The sequence below is a fragment of the Bombina bombina genome, chromosome 1, assembly GCF_027579735.1.
Source record: "Bombina bombina isolate aBomBom1 chromosome 1, aBomBom1.pri, whole genome shotgun sequence".
Classification (NCBI taxonomy): domain Eukaryota; kingdom Metazoa; phylum Chordata; class Amphibia; order Anura; family Bombinatoridae; genus Bombina; species Bombina bombina.
The window spans coordinates 12696936-12710504 of NC_069499.1; the positions used below are offsets into that span (position 1 = coordinate 12696936).

General features: G+C 43.3%; 1 protein-coding gene across 1 annotated transcript in view; it reads right to left on the bottom strand.

The window, feature by feature from the left end:
* Positions 1–13569, bottom strand: part of AREL1 (apoptosis resistant E3 ubiquitin protein ligase 1) — a 293517-nt gene that overhangs the window by 214703 nt on the left and 65245 nt on the right. The gene's annotated exons all lie outside the window — the stretch shown is intronic.

The following is a 13569-nucleotide window of genomic DNA, read 5'->3' on the forward strand; positions in this document are numbered from 1 at the left end:
GCAAACTGCCACAGCTCTACTGTGGCTCCTACCTTCCCATAAAACGACTTTTGTAGGCACAAAAACCCTTTACAGAGATCCAATATGACAGGGGACTCCTTCAGGGAAGCTGGATGTCTCAGAATGTAAAAACAACTGCGCAATTAGAGCGCGAAAATAGGCCCCTCCCACCATGCACTCAAACGTTTTACATACTAAGCCATAATAGAAAGTATATTAAATCGTTTATTAAATCACTGCAATCAGGCTTACCTTAACTATATCAGACACTGTCAGCATTTTCTAGTTCTTATCATCCTCTAGATATAATATACTGAACATACCTCAGGGCAGTTAATTCTGCAGACATTTCTCCAGCTGAAGTTTCCCCATACTCTTCAGTTATGTGTGAGAACAGCAGTGGACCTTAGTTACAACCTGCTAAGATCATCAAAAACCTCAGGCAAATTCTTCTTCTAATTTCTGCCTGAGGTAAAAAAACAGTACAACGCCGGCACCGTTTAAAAATAACAAACTTTTGATTGAAGATAAACTACACTAATTCACCACATCTCTCTAGCTACTTCCCTTGTCGAGAGCTGCAAGAGAATGACTTGTAGTGGCAGTTAGGGGAGGAGCTATATAGACAGCTCTGCTGTGGGTGATCCTCTTGCAGCTTCCTGTTGGGAAGGAGAAGATCCCACAAGTAATGGATGAATCCGTGGACTGGATACACCTTACAAGAGAAAGGAAGATACGCGTCCTTTAAATCGTCCTTTAAATCCACTGTCGTCATGAATTGACCCTCCTGGATCAATGGCAGAATAGTACGAATAGTCTCCATCTTGAATTATGGGACCCTGAGAGACTTGTTTATACTCGTGAGATCTAATATCTGTTTGAAAGTTCCCCCTTTCTTGGGAACCATAAACAGATTTGAATAAAAACCCTGCCCGTGTTCCTGGGCAGGAACTGGAATAATTACTCTCAAGGAAGCAAGGTCTCTTACACAGTGCAAGAATGCATCTTTCTTTGTCTGGTTTGCAGATAATCTGGAAAGAAGGAATTGTATCCCTGAGACACTCTCTCTTAACCTCCAGAAATGTCAGATATAATCTCTTTCAAACCCGGTCCAAACAAGGTCTTTCCTTTATAAGGAATTGCCAAAAGCTTGGACTTAGAGGAAAAGTCCACAGACCAGGGTTTTAACCATAAAGCTCTGCAGGCTAGAATAGAAAACCCTGAACCCTGAACTCTTCGCAGCTAATATAGCAATTTGCAGAGAAGCATCCGTGATAACGGCATTAGCTAATTTTAGAGCCTTGATCCTATCTTGGATCTCTCCTCCAAAAGAGTTTCAATCTGAAATAATCAGATAGAGCATCAAACCAATAAGCTGCAGCACTAGTAACAAGAGCAATGCATGCAGTCGGCTGCAAAAGCACACCCTGATGAACAAAAATTTTCTTAATCATAGAATCTTTGAAAGCACAACTATCCTCTATAGGAATAGTTGTACGCTTAGCCAGAGTGGAAATAGCACCTTCCACCATAGGAACCGTCTGCCAGGTTTCCTTAATAGCCTCAGCTACCGGAAACATCTTCTTAAACACAGGAGACGGAGAAAAAGGAATGCCTGTTTTTTCCCATTCCTAAGAAATAATCTCCGAAGTTCTTTTAGGAACTGGAAAGACATCTGAGAAGGAAGGGATTTTAAAATATCTGTCCAATTTACACAACTTCTCAGGAGCAACAACTACTTAAGAGACGCAATCATCTATAGTTGCCAGAACCTCCCTGAGTAACAGACAGAGGTGTTCTAATTTAAATCTGAAAGATATCACCTCGGAATCAGTTAAAGGTATAGAGCTCTCAGAATCAGAAATCTCACCTTCTGACAACATCTCCATACCCTCAGTTCTCTGGGAGGGTACCTCTGAAAATGCTACCATTGCATAAAGTGCGGCTAATCACCCGTAAGGGTCTCAAGGCGCTGTTCATTTTATCAACCTCAGAAGGATGAAAGGCCGATTGGCCCTTGCCAGGTATCGAACCTGCAACCCTTGGGTTGCTACAGAGCTCAGACACAATGCCTTAGCTCAGCATGCTCTCTGTCCGGCATTGGTATCCCTTCGTTTACTCTTGCCTTGTAACATGGGAAAGGCAGATAATGCATCAGAAATCATAGAAGACATAATTGCTGCTATGTCCTTTAAGGAAACCCCAGATAAAATTGGAGCAGGGGTTAAAGTACAGGGCACTGCTTGAGCGGGCGTTAATTCTTGGGACATTTGGGGAGAAAGCTGCGGCATACTCTGAGTCTCATCCTGAGACTCCTGGGAAGCACCCGCCTTAGAAAAGGTTTGATCATGAAACATCTTTTCCCTATAACTCAAAGCCCTCTCAACATGTGAGGGACAAAAAGGAATTGGTGGTTCAACACTAGTATTCAAACACATAGAGCAAGTAACAGATTGCACAGCTCCTATGTCCATCTCAAATCACATGAAAAAGAAAAAAAACAAAATTTATGCTTACCTGATAAATTTCTTTCTCTTGTGATGTATCGAGTCCACGGATTCATCCATAATTGTGGGACATTCTCCTTCCCTACAGGAAGTGGCAAAGAGAGCACCCACAGCAGAGCTGTCTATATAGCTCCTCCCTTAGCTCCGCCCCCCCCAGTCATTCGACCGAAGGCTAGGAAGAAAAAGGAGAAACTATAGGGTGCAGAGGTGACTGAAGTTTTTCAAATAAAAATATACTACCTGTCTTAAACAGACAGGGCGGGCCGTGGACTCGATACATCACAAGAGAAAGAAATTTATCAGGTAAGCATAAATTCTGTTTTCTCTTGTAAGATGTATCGAGTCCACGGATTCATCCATACTTGTGGGATACCAATACCAAAGCTTTAGGACACGGATGAAGGGAGGGACAAGACAGGTACCTTAAACGGAAGGCACCACTGTTTGTAGAACCTTTCTCCCAAAAATAGCCTCCGAAGAAGCAAAAGTATCGAATTTGTAAAATTTGGAAAAAGTATGAAGCAAACACCAAGTCGCCGCCTTACAAATCGGTTCAACAGAAGCCTCATTTTTAAAAGCCCATGTGGAAGCCACTGCTCTAGTAGAATGAGCAGTAATTCTTTCAGGAGGCTGCTGTCCAGCAGTCTCATAAGCCAAACAGATGATGCTTTTCAGCCAAAAGGAAAGAGAGGTAGCCGTAGCCTTTTGACCTCTCCATTTACCGGAATAAACAACAAACAATGAAGATGTTTGACGGAAATCTTTGGTTGCTTGCAAGTAGAATTTTAAAGCACAAACCACATCAAGATTGTGCAACAGACGTTCCTTCTTTGATGAAGGATTAGGACACAGTGAAGGAACAACAATCTCTTGATTGATATTCTTATTAGACACAACCTTAGGAAGAAACCCAGGTTTGGTACGTAAAACCACCTTATCTGCATGGAAAACAAGATAAGGTGAGTCACACTGTAAAGCAGATAACTCAGAAACTCTTCGAGCCGAAGAGATAGCTACTAAAAACAGAACTTTCCAAAATAGAAGCTTAATATCTATGGAATGCATAGGTTCAAACGGAATCCCTTGAAGAACTTTAAGAACTAAGTTTAAGCTCCATGGTGGAGCAACAGCTTTGAATACAGGCTTGATTCTGACTAAAGCCTGACTAAACGCTTGAAATCTGTCCTTTTAAGGAACTAGCTGATAATCCCTTCTCCAAACCTTCTTGGAGAAAACATAATTTATGCTTACCTGATAAATTCCTTTCTTCTGTTGTGTGATCAGTCCACGGGTCATCATTACTTCTGGGATATTATCTGCTCCCCTACAGGAAGTGCAAGAGGATTCACCCAGCAGAGTTGCTATATAGCTCCTCCCCTCTACGTCACCTCCAGTCATTCGACCAAAGACCAACGAGAAAGGAGAAGCCAAGGGTGTAGTGGTGACTGAATTATAATTTAAAAAATATGTACCTGCCTTAAAAAAACAGGGCGGGCCGTGGACTGATCACACAACAGAAGAAAGGAATTTATCAGGTAAGCATAAATTATGTTTTCTTCTGTTATGTGTGATCAGTCCACGGGTCATCATTACTTCTGGGATACCAATACCAAAGCAAAAGTACACGGATGACGGGAGGGATAGGCAGGCTCATTATACAGAAGGAACCACTGCCTGAAGAACCTTTCTCCCAAAAATAGCCTCCGAAGAAGCAAAAGTGTCAAATTTGTAAAATTTGGAAAAAGTATGAAGCGAAGACCAAGTTGCAGCCTTGCAAATCTGTTCAACAGAGGCCTCATTCTTAAAGGCCCAAGTGGAAGCCACAGCTCTAGTGGAATGAGCTGTAATTCTTTCAGGAGGCTGCTGTCCAGCAGTCTCATAGGCTAAACGTATTATGCTACGAAGCCAAAAAGAGAGAGAGGAAGCAGAAGCTTTTTGACCTCTCCTCTGTCCAGAATAAACGACAAACAGGGAAGAAGTTTGGCGAAAATCTTTAGTTGCCTGCAAGTAGAACTTGAGGGCACGAACTACATCCAGATTGTGTAGAAGACGTTCCTTCTTTGAAGAAGGATTTGGACACAAGGATGGAACAACAATCTCTTGATTGATATTCCTGTTAGAGACAACCTTAGGTAAGAACCCAGGTTTAGTACGCAGAACTACCTTGTCTGAGTGAAAGATCAGATAAGGAGAATCACAATGTAGGGCTGATAACTCAGAGACTCTTCGAGCCGAGGAAATAGCCATTAAAAATAGAACTTTCCAAGATAACAATTTTATATCAATGGAATGAAGGGGTTCAAACGGAACACCCTGTAAAACGTTAAGAACTAAGTTTAAACTCCATGGCGGAGCAACAGTTTTAAACACAGGCTTGATCCTAGCTAAAGCCTGACAAAAGGCCTGGATGTCTGAATTTTCTGACAGACGCCTGTGTAACAAGATGGACAGAGCTGAGATCTGTCCCTTTAATGAGCTAGCCGATAAACCCTTTTCTAAACCTTCTTGTAGAAAAGACAATATCCTAGGAATCCTAACCTTACTCCAGGAGTAATCTTTGGATTCACACCAGTATAGGTATTTACGCCATATTTTATGGTAAATCTTTCTGGTAACAGGCTTCCTAGCCTGTATCAGGGTATCAATAACCGACTCAGAAAAACCACGTTTTGATAAAATCAAGCGTTCAATTTCCAAGCAGTCAGCTTCAGAGAAGTTAGACTTTGATGTTTGAATGGACCCTGAATCAGAAGGTCCTGTCTTAGAGGTAGAGACCAAGGCGGACAGGATGACATGTCCACTAGATCTGCATACCAAGTCCTGCGCGGCCATGCAGGCGCTATTAGAATCACTGATGCTCTCTCCTGTTTGATTTTGGCAATCAATCGAGGAAGCAGCGGGAAGGGTGGAAACACATAAGCCATCCTGAAGTTCCAAGGTGCTGTCAAAGCATCTATCAGAAACGCTCCCGGATCCCTGGATCTGGATCCGTAGCGAGGAAGTTTGGCGTTCTGGCGAGACGCCATGAGATCTATCTCTGGTTTGCCCCAACGTCGAAGTATTTGGGCAAAGACCTCCGGATGAAGTTCCCACTCCCCCGGATGAAGAGTCTGGCGACTCAAGAAATCCGCCTCCCAGTTCTCCACTCCCGGGATGTGGATTGCTGACAGGTGGCAAGAGTGAGACTCTGCCCAGCGAATTATCTTTGATACTTCCATCATTGCTAGGGAGCTTCTTGTCCCTCCCTGATGGTTGATGTAAGCTACAGTCGTGATGTTGTCCGACTGAAACCTGATGAACCCCCGAGTCTTTAACTGGGGCCAAGCTAGAAGGGCATTGAGAACTGCTCTCAATTCCAGAATGTTTATTGGCAGGAGACTTTCCTCCTGACTCCATTGTCCCTGAGCCTTCAGAGAATTCCAGACAGCGCCCCAACCTAGAAGGCTGGCGTCTGTTGTTACAATTGTCCAGTCCGGCCTGCTGAACGGCATCCCCCTGGACAGATGTGGCCGAGAAAGCCACCATAGAAGAGAGTTTCTGGTCTCTTGATCCAGATTCAGAGTGGGGGACAAATCTGAGTAATCCCCATTCCACTGACTCAGCATGCACAATTGCAGCGGTCTGAGATGTAGGCGTGCAAAGGGTACTATGTCCATTGCTGCTACCATTAAGCCGATCACCTCCATGCATTGAGCTACTGACGGGAGTTGAATGGAATGAAGGACACGGCATGTATTTAGAAGCTTTGTTAATCTGTCTTCTGTCAGATAAATCTTCATTTCTACAGAATCTATAAGAGTCCCCAAGAATGGAACTCTTGTGAGAGGCAAGAGAGAACTCTTCTTTTCGTTCACTTTCCATCCATGCGACCTTAGAAATGCCAGAACTAACTCTGTATGAGACTTGGCAGTTTGAAAGCTTGAAGCTTGTATCAAAATGTCGTCTAGGTACGGAGCTACCGAAATTCCTCGCGGTCTCAGAACCGCTAGAAGGGCACCCAGAACCTTTGTGAAGATTCTTGGAGCCGTAGCCAATCCGAATGGAAGGGCTACAAACTGGTAATGCCTGTCTAAGAAGGCAAACCTTAGATACCGGTAATGATCTTTGTGAATCGGTATGTGAAGGTAAGCATCCTTTAAATCCACTGTGGTCATGTACTGACCCTTTTGGATCATGGGTAAGATTGTCCGAATAGTTTCCATTTTGAACGATGGAACTCTTAGGAATTTGTTTAGGATCTTTAAATCCAAGATTGGCCTGAAAGTTCCCTCTTTTTTGGGAACCACAAACAGGTTTGAGTAAAACCCTTGTCCTTGTTCCGACCGCGGAACCGGATGGATCACTCCCATTAATAATAGATCTTGTACACAGCGTAGAAACGCGTCTTTCTTTATTTGGTTTGTTGACAACCTTGACAGATGAAATCTCCCTCTTGGGGGAGATAAATTGAAGTCTAGAAGGTATCCCTGAGATATGATCTCTAGCGCCCAGGGATCCTGGACATCTCTTGCCCAAGCCTGGGCGAAGAGAGAGAGTCTGCCCCCCACTAGATCCGGTTCCGGATCGGGGGCCCTCGGTTCATGCTGTCTTAGGGGCAGCAGCAGGTTTTCTGGCCTGCTTGCCCTTATTCCAGGACTGGTTAGGTTTCCAGCCTTGTCTGTAACGAGCAACAGCTCCTTCCTGTTTTGGTGCAGTGGAAGTTGATGCTGCACCTGCTTTGAAATTCCGAAAGGGACGAAAATTAGACTGTCTAGCCTTAGCTTTGGCTTTGTCTTGAGGTAGAGCGTGGCCCTTACCTCCTGTAATGTCAGCGATAATGTCTTTCAAACCGGGCCCAAATAAAGTTTGCCCCTTGAAAGGTATATTAAGTAATTTGGACTTAGAAGTTACATCAGCCGACCAGGATTTTAGCCACAGCGCCCTACGTGCCTGAATGGCGAATCCTGAATTCTTAGCCGTAAGTTTGGTTAAATGTACTACGGCCTCCGAAATGAATGAATTAGCTAGTTTAAGGACTCTAAGCCTGTCCGTAATGTCGTCCAGAGTAGCTGAACTAAGGTTCTCTTCCAGAGACTCAATCCAAAATGCTGCCGCAGCCGTAATCGGCGCGATGCATGCAAGGGGTTGCAATATAAAACCTTGTTGAACAAACATTTTCTTAAGGTAACCCTCTAATTTTTTATCCATAGGATCTGAAAAAGCACAGCTATCCTCCACCGGGATAGTGGTGCGCTTAGCTAAAGTAGAAACTGCTCCCTCCACCTTAGGGACCGTTTGCCATAAGTCCCGTGTGGTGGCGTCTATTGGAAACATCTTTCTAAATATTGGAGGGGGTGAGAACGGCACACCGGGTCTATCCCACTCCTTAGTAACAATTTCAGTTAATCTCTTAGGTATAGGAAAAACGTCAGTACTCGCCGGTACCGCAAAGTATTTATCCAACCTACACATTTTCTCTGGTATTGCAACAGTGTTACAATCGTTAAGAGCCGCTAAGACCTCCCCTAGTAATACACGGAGGTTTTCCAATTTAAATTTAAAATTTGAAATATCTGAATCCAATCTGCTTGGATCAGAACCGTCACCTACAGAATGAAGCTCTCCGTCCTCATGCTCTGCAAGCTGTGACGCAGTATCAGACATGGCCCTAGAATTATCAGCGCACTCTGTTCTCACCCCAGAGTGATCACGCTTGCCTCTTAGTTCTGGTAACTTAGCCAAAACTTCAGTCATAACAGTAGCCATATCTTGTAATGTTATCTGTAATGGCTGCCCAGATGTACTAGGCGCCATAATATCACGCACCTCCCGGGCGGGAGACGCAGGTACCGACACGTGAGGCGAGTTAGACGGCATAACTCTCCCCTCGCTGTTTGGTGAAATTTGTTCAATTTGTACAGATTGGCTTTTATTTAAAGTAGCATCAATACAGTTAGTACATAAATTTCTATTGGGCTCCACCTTGGCATTGGAACAAATGACACAGGTATCTTCCTCTGAATCAGACATGTTTAACACACTAGCAATAAACATGCAACTTGGTTACAATCTTATTTAACAAAAACGTACTGTGCCTCAAAGAAGCACTAAACGATTAAATGACAGTTGAAATAATGAACTGAAAAACAGTTATAGCATCACTCTTTAAAAACAACACAACTTGTTAGCAAAGGTTTGTTCCCATTAGTAAAGTAACACTAATTAAATTTTAAACATAAAAATCACAGAGCAATTTTAAAACACAGTCACTACATAAGTCTCACAGCTCTGCTGAGAGAATCTACCTCCCTTCAAAGAAGTTTGAAGACCCCTGAGTTCTGTTAGAGATGAACCGGATCATGCAGAAAATACAAGAGTAACTGACTGGAAATTTTTGATGCGTAGCAAAGAGCGCCAAAAACGACCCCTCCCCCTCACACACAGCAGTGAGAGAGAAACGAAACTGTCATAATCAAAACAAGCAAACTGCCAAGTGGAAAAATAATGCCCAAATATTTATTCACTCAGTACCTCAGAAATGCAAACGATTCTACATTCCAGCAAAAACGTTTAACATGAAAAATACCTATTAAAAGGTTTAATGTACTTTTACAGAGTAATTCCGGTGAAATACCATCCCCAGAATACTGAAGTGTAGAGTATACATACATGTCATTATAACGGTATGGCAGGATTTTCTCATCAATTCCATTCAGAAAATAAAAACTGCTACATACCTCAATGCAGATTCAACTGCCCGCTGTCCCCTGATCTGAAGCTTTTACCTCCCTCAGATGGCCGAGAAACAGCAATATGATCTTAACTACTCCGGTTAAAATCATAAGAAAAACTCTGGTAGATTCTTCTTCAAACTCTGCCAGAGAAGTAATAACACGCTCCGGTGCTATTGTAAAATAACAAACTTTTGATTGAAGTTATAAAAACTAAGTATAATCACCATAGTCCTCTCACACCTCCTATCTAGTCTTTGGGTGCAAGAGAATGACTGGGGGTGACGTAGAGGGGAGGAGCTATATAGCAACTCTGCTGGGTGAATCCTCTTGCACTTCCTGTAGGGGAGCAGATAATATCCCAGAAGTAATGATGACCCGTGGACTGATCACACATAACAGAAGAAAGGACAATACTCTAGGAATCCTAATCTTACTCCATGAGTAACCCTTGAATTCACACCAATAAAAATATTTGCGCCAAATCTTATGATAGATCTTCCTGGTGACAGGCTTTCCAGCTTGAATCAGGGTATCAATGACCGACTCAGAGAAACCACGCTTTGATAGAATCAGGCGTTCAATCTCCAAGCAGTCAGACGCAGAGAAATTAGATTTGGATGCGTGAATGGACCTTGGATTAGAAGGTCCTGCCTCAATGGCAGAGTCCACGGTGGAACCGATGACATGTCCACTAGGTCTGCATACCAAGTCCTGCGTGGCCACGCACGTGCTATCAGAAGTACCGAAGCTCTCTCCTGCTTGATTCTGGCAACCAGACGTGGGAGGAGAGGAAACGGTGGAAATACATAGGCCAGATTGAAGGACCAGGGTACTGCTAGAGCATCTATCAGTACCGCCTGGGGATCCCGGGACCTGGACCCGTAACAAGGAAGTTTGGCATTCTGACGGGACGCCATCAGATCCAATTCTGGTGTGCCCCATAGCCGAGTCAGCTGGGCAAATACCTCCGGATGGAGCTCCCACTCCCCCGGATGAAAAGTCTGACGACTTAGGAAATCCGCCTCCCAGTTCTCTACCCCTGTTATATGGATTGCTGAGAGATGGCAAGAGTGATCCTCCGCCCATCGGATTATTTTGGTTACCTCCATCATCGCTAGAGAACTCTGTGTTCCTCCTTGATGATTGATATAAGCTACAGTCGTGATGTTGTCCGACTGAAATCTGATGAATTTGGCCACAGCTAGCTGAGGCCACGCCTGAAGCGCATTGAATACCGCTCTCAGTTCTAGAATGTTTATCGGGAGGAGAGTTTCTTCCCGAGACCATAAGCCCTGTGCTTTCAGGGAGTTCCAGACTGCACCCCAGCCTAGCAGGCTGGCATCTGTCGTTACAATGAGCCACTCTGGCCTGCGGAAACACAATCCCTGAGACAGGTGGTCCTGAGACAACCACCAGAGAAGTGAGTCTATGGTCTCCTGGTCCAGATGCAGTTGAGGAGATAAATCTGCATAATCTCCATTCCACTGTTTGAGCATGCATAGTTGCAGTGGTCTGAGGTGTAGACGGGCAAAAGGAACTATGTCCATTGCCGCTACCATGAGACCGATTACCTCCATACACTGAGCCACTGATGGTCGAGGAATGGAATGAAGAGCTCAGTAATTGGTTGAGTTTTGATTTTCTGACCTCCGTCAGAAATATTTTCATTTCTACCGAGTCTATCAGAGTCCCTAGGAAGGAAACTCTTGTGTGAGGGAAGAGAGAACTCTTTTTTATGTTCACCTTCCACCCATGAGATCTCAGAAAAGCCAACACGATGTCCGTGTGAGACTTGGCTAGCTGGAAAGTCGACGCCTGAATTAAGATGTTGTCTAGATAAGGCGCCACTGCTATGCCCCGCAGTCTAAGAACCGCCAAAAGGGACCCTAGCACCTTTGTGAAAATTCTGGGAGCCGTGGCCAACCCGAAGGGAAGGGCCACAAACTGGTAATGCCTGTCCAGAAAGGCGAATCTGAGGAATTGATGATGATCTCTGTGAATAGGGATGTGTAGATACGCATCCTTTAAATCCACGGTAGTCATATATTGACCCTCCTGGATCAGAGGTAGAATAGTCCGAATAGTCTCCATCTTGAATGATGGTACTCTGAGGAACTTGTTTAGAATTTTGAGATCCAAGATTGGTCTGAAAGTTCCCTCTTTTTTGGGAACCACAAACAGGTTTGAGTAAAACCCTAGCCCTTGTTCCGCTTTTGGAACTGGGAGGATCACTCCCATGGTATGTAGGTCTTCTACACAGCATAAGAACGCCTCTCTCTTTGACTGGTTTGCAGACAATTGAGAAGTGTGAAACCTCCCCCTTGGGGGAGAGTCTTTAAAATCCAGAAGATATCCCTGGGACACAATTTCTAAAGCCCAGGAATCGTGGACATCTCTTGCCCAAGCCTGAGCGAAGAGAGAGAGTCTGCCCCCTACTAGATACGGTCCCGGATTGGGGGCTACCCCTTCATGCTGTCTTAGAGGCAGCTGCAGGCTTCTTGGCCAGTTTGCCCTTGTTCCAAGCCTGGTTAGGTCCCCAGACTGACTTGGATTGGGCAAAATTCCCCTCTTGCTTTGCAGCAGGGGAAGCTGAAGCGGGACCACCCTTGAAATTCCGAAAGGAACGAAAATTATTTTGTTTGGTCCTCAACTTATTTGTTTTATCCTGAGGGAGAGCATGGCCTTTCCCTCCAGTGATGTCCGAAATAATCTCATTCAGTTCAGGCCCGAATAGGGTCTTTCCTTTGAAAGGAATGTTCAAAAGTTTAGATTTTGATGATACATCAGCAGACCAGGACTTAAACCATAACGCCCTGCGTGCTAAAATGGCAAAACCTGAATTCTTTGCCGCTAACTTAGCCAGTTGGAAAGCGGCATCTGTAATGAAAGAATTAGCCAACTTAAGAGCCTTAATTCTAACCATAATATCCTCTAATGGAGTCTCCATCTGAAGAGCCTCTTCTAGAGCCTCGAACCAGAAAGCAGCTGCAGTAGTTACAGGAACAATGCACGCAATAGGTTGGAGAAGAAAACCTTGATGAACAAAAAATTTCTTCAGGAGACCCTCTAATTTTTTATCCATAGGATCTTTGAAAGCACAACTATCTTCGATAGGTATAGTTGTACGCTTAGATAGAGTAAAAATAGCTCCCTCCACCTTAGGAACCATCTGCCACGAGTCCCGCATGGTGCCAGATATGGGAAACATTTTCTTAAAAACAGGAGAGGGAGCGAACGGAATACCTGGTTTATCCCACTCCTTAGTAACAATATTCACAATCCTCTTCGGGACTGGAAAAACATCAGTGTAAACATGAACCTCTAAGTATTTGTCCATTTTACACAATTTCTCTGGAACCACTATGGGGTCACAATCATCTAGAGTCACTAATACCTCCCTGAGCAATAAGTGGAGGTGTTCAAGCTTAAATTTAAAGGCTGTGATGTCAGAATCTGTCTGAGGAAGCCTCTTTCCTGAATCAGAAATTTCTCCCTCGGATAACAAATCCCTTACCCCTACTTCAGAACATTGTGAGGTTTTTTTATTTTTGTTTTTTTTTTTTATTTTTTTATTATTTTTATTATACACAACAAACCATTACAACATTACAATGACCTACAAAATTTACACATAAACTTGAACAAACGTCGTATATATTCTTAAACATGGTATAAAGCTAGTTTGTTCCACTTACATTTATACCTCAGTGTGTCCCAAAAAAAAAAAAAAAAAAAAAAAGGGAAAAACACTTAACTCCCCCCCCTCCAGGCCCCCTTCCTCTACCCTACGTCTGGTCTATTCATATATTCCTCCCAGTAAAACCTAATCATCTGAAATATATGTTCCCTATTAGTTTTTAGATATTCATATTCTTCAAGTATCAAAAGTTCATTGATTCTATCAGTGACTATTTTTTTCTCAGGAACATAGGTTTTTTTCCAATTTCTGGCTATTATAGATTTTGTTCCATTTAATATATAAGTTATTAATTTAGCTCTTATTTTGCAAATACCTTTAATAGGTTTGTTTAGTAAAGCTGTATAGATATCTAATTGGAACTCGTTTATCCCACTTATCCTTTGGATACACCTCGACATTTCTTCCCAAATATTTCTAACCAGAGGGCAATCCCACCAAATATGCCGCATACTACCCACCCTCCCGCATCCCCTCCAGCATTGGTTGGAGGCGTTTGGGTAGATACTATGTAACCTAGCCGGGGTCAAATACCATCTGGCCAGGATTTTATAATTTAATTCTTGTATATTAGAAGATGAAGATGAGCCAGCTGTATTTTTATAAATTTTTAACCATTCTTTTTCTTCTAATTGAATCCCTGTTTCCAATT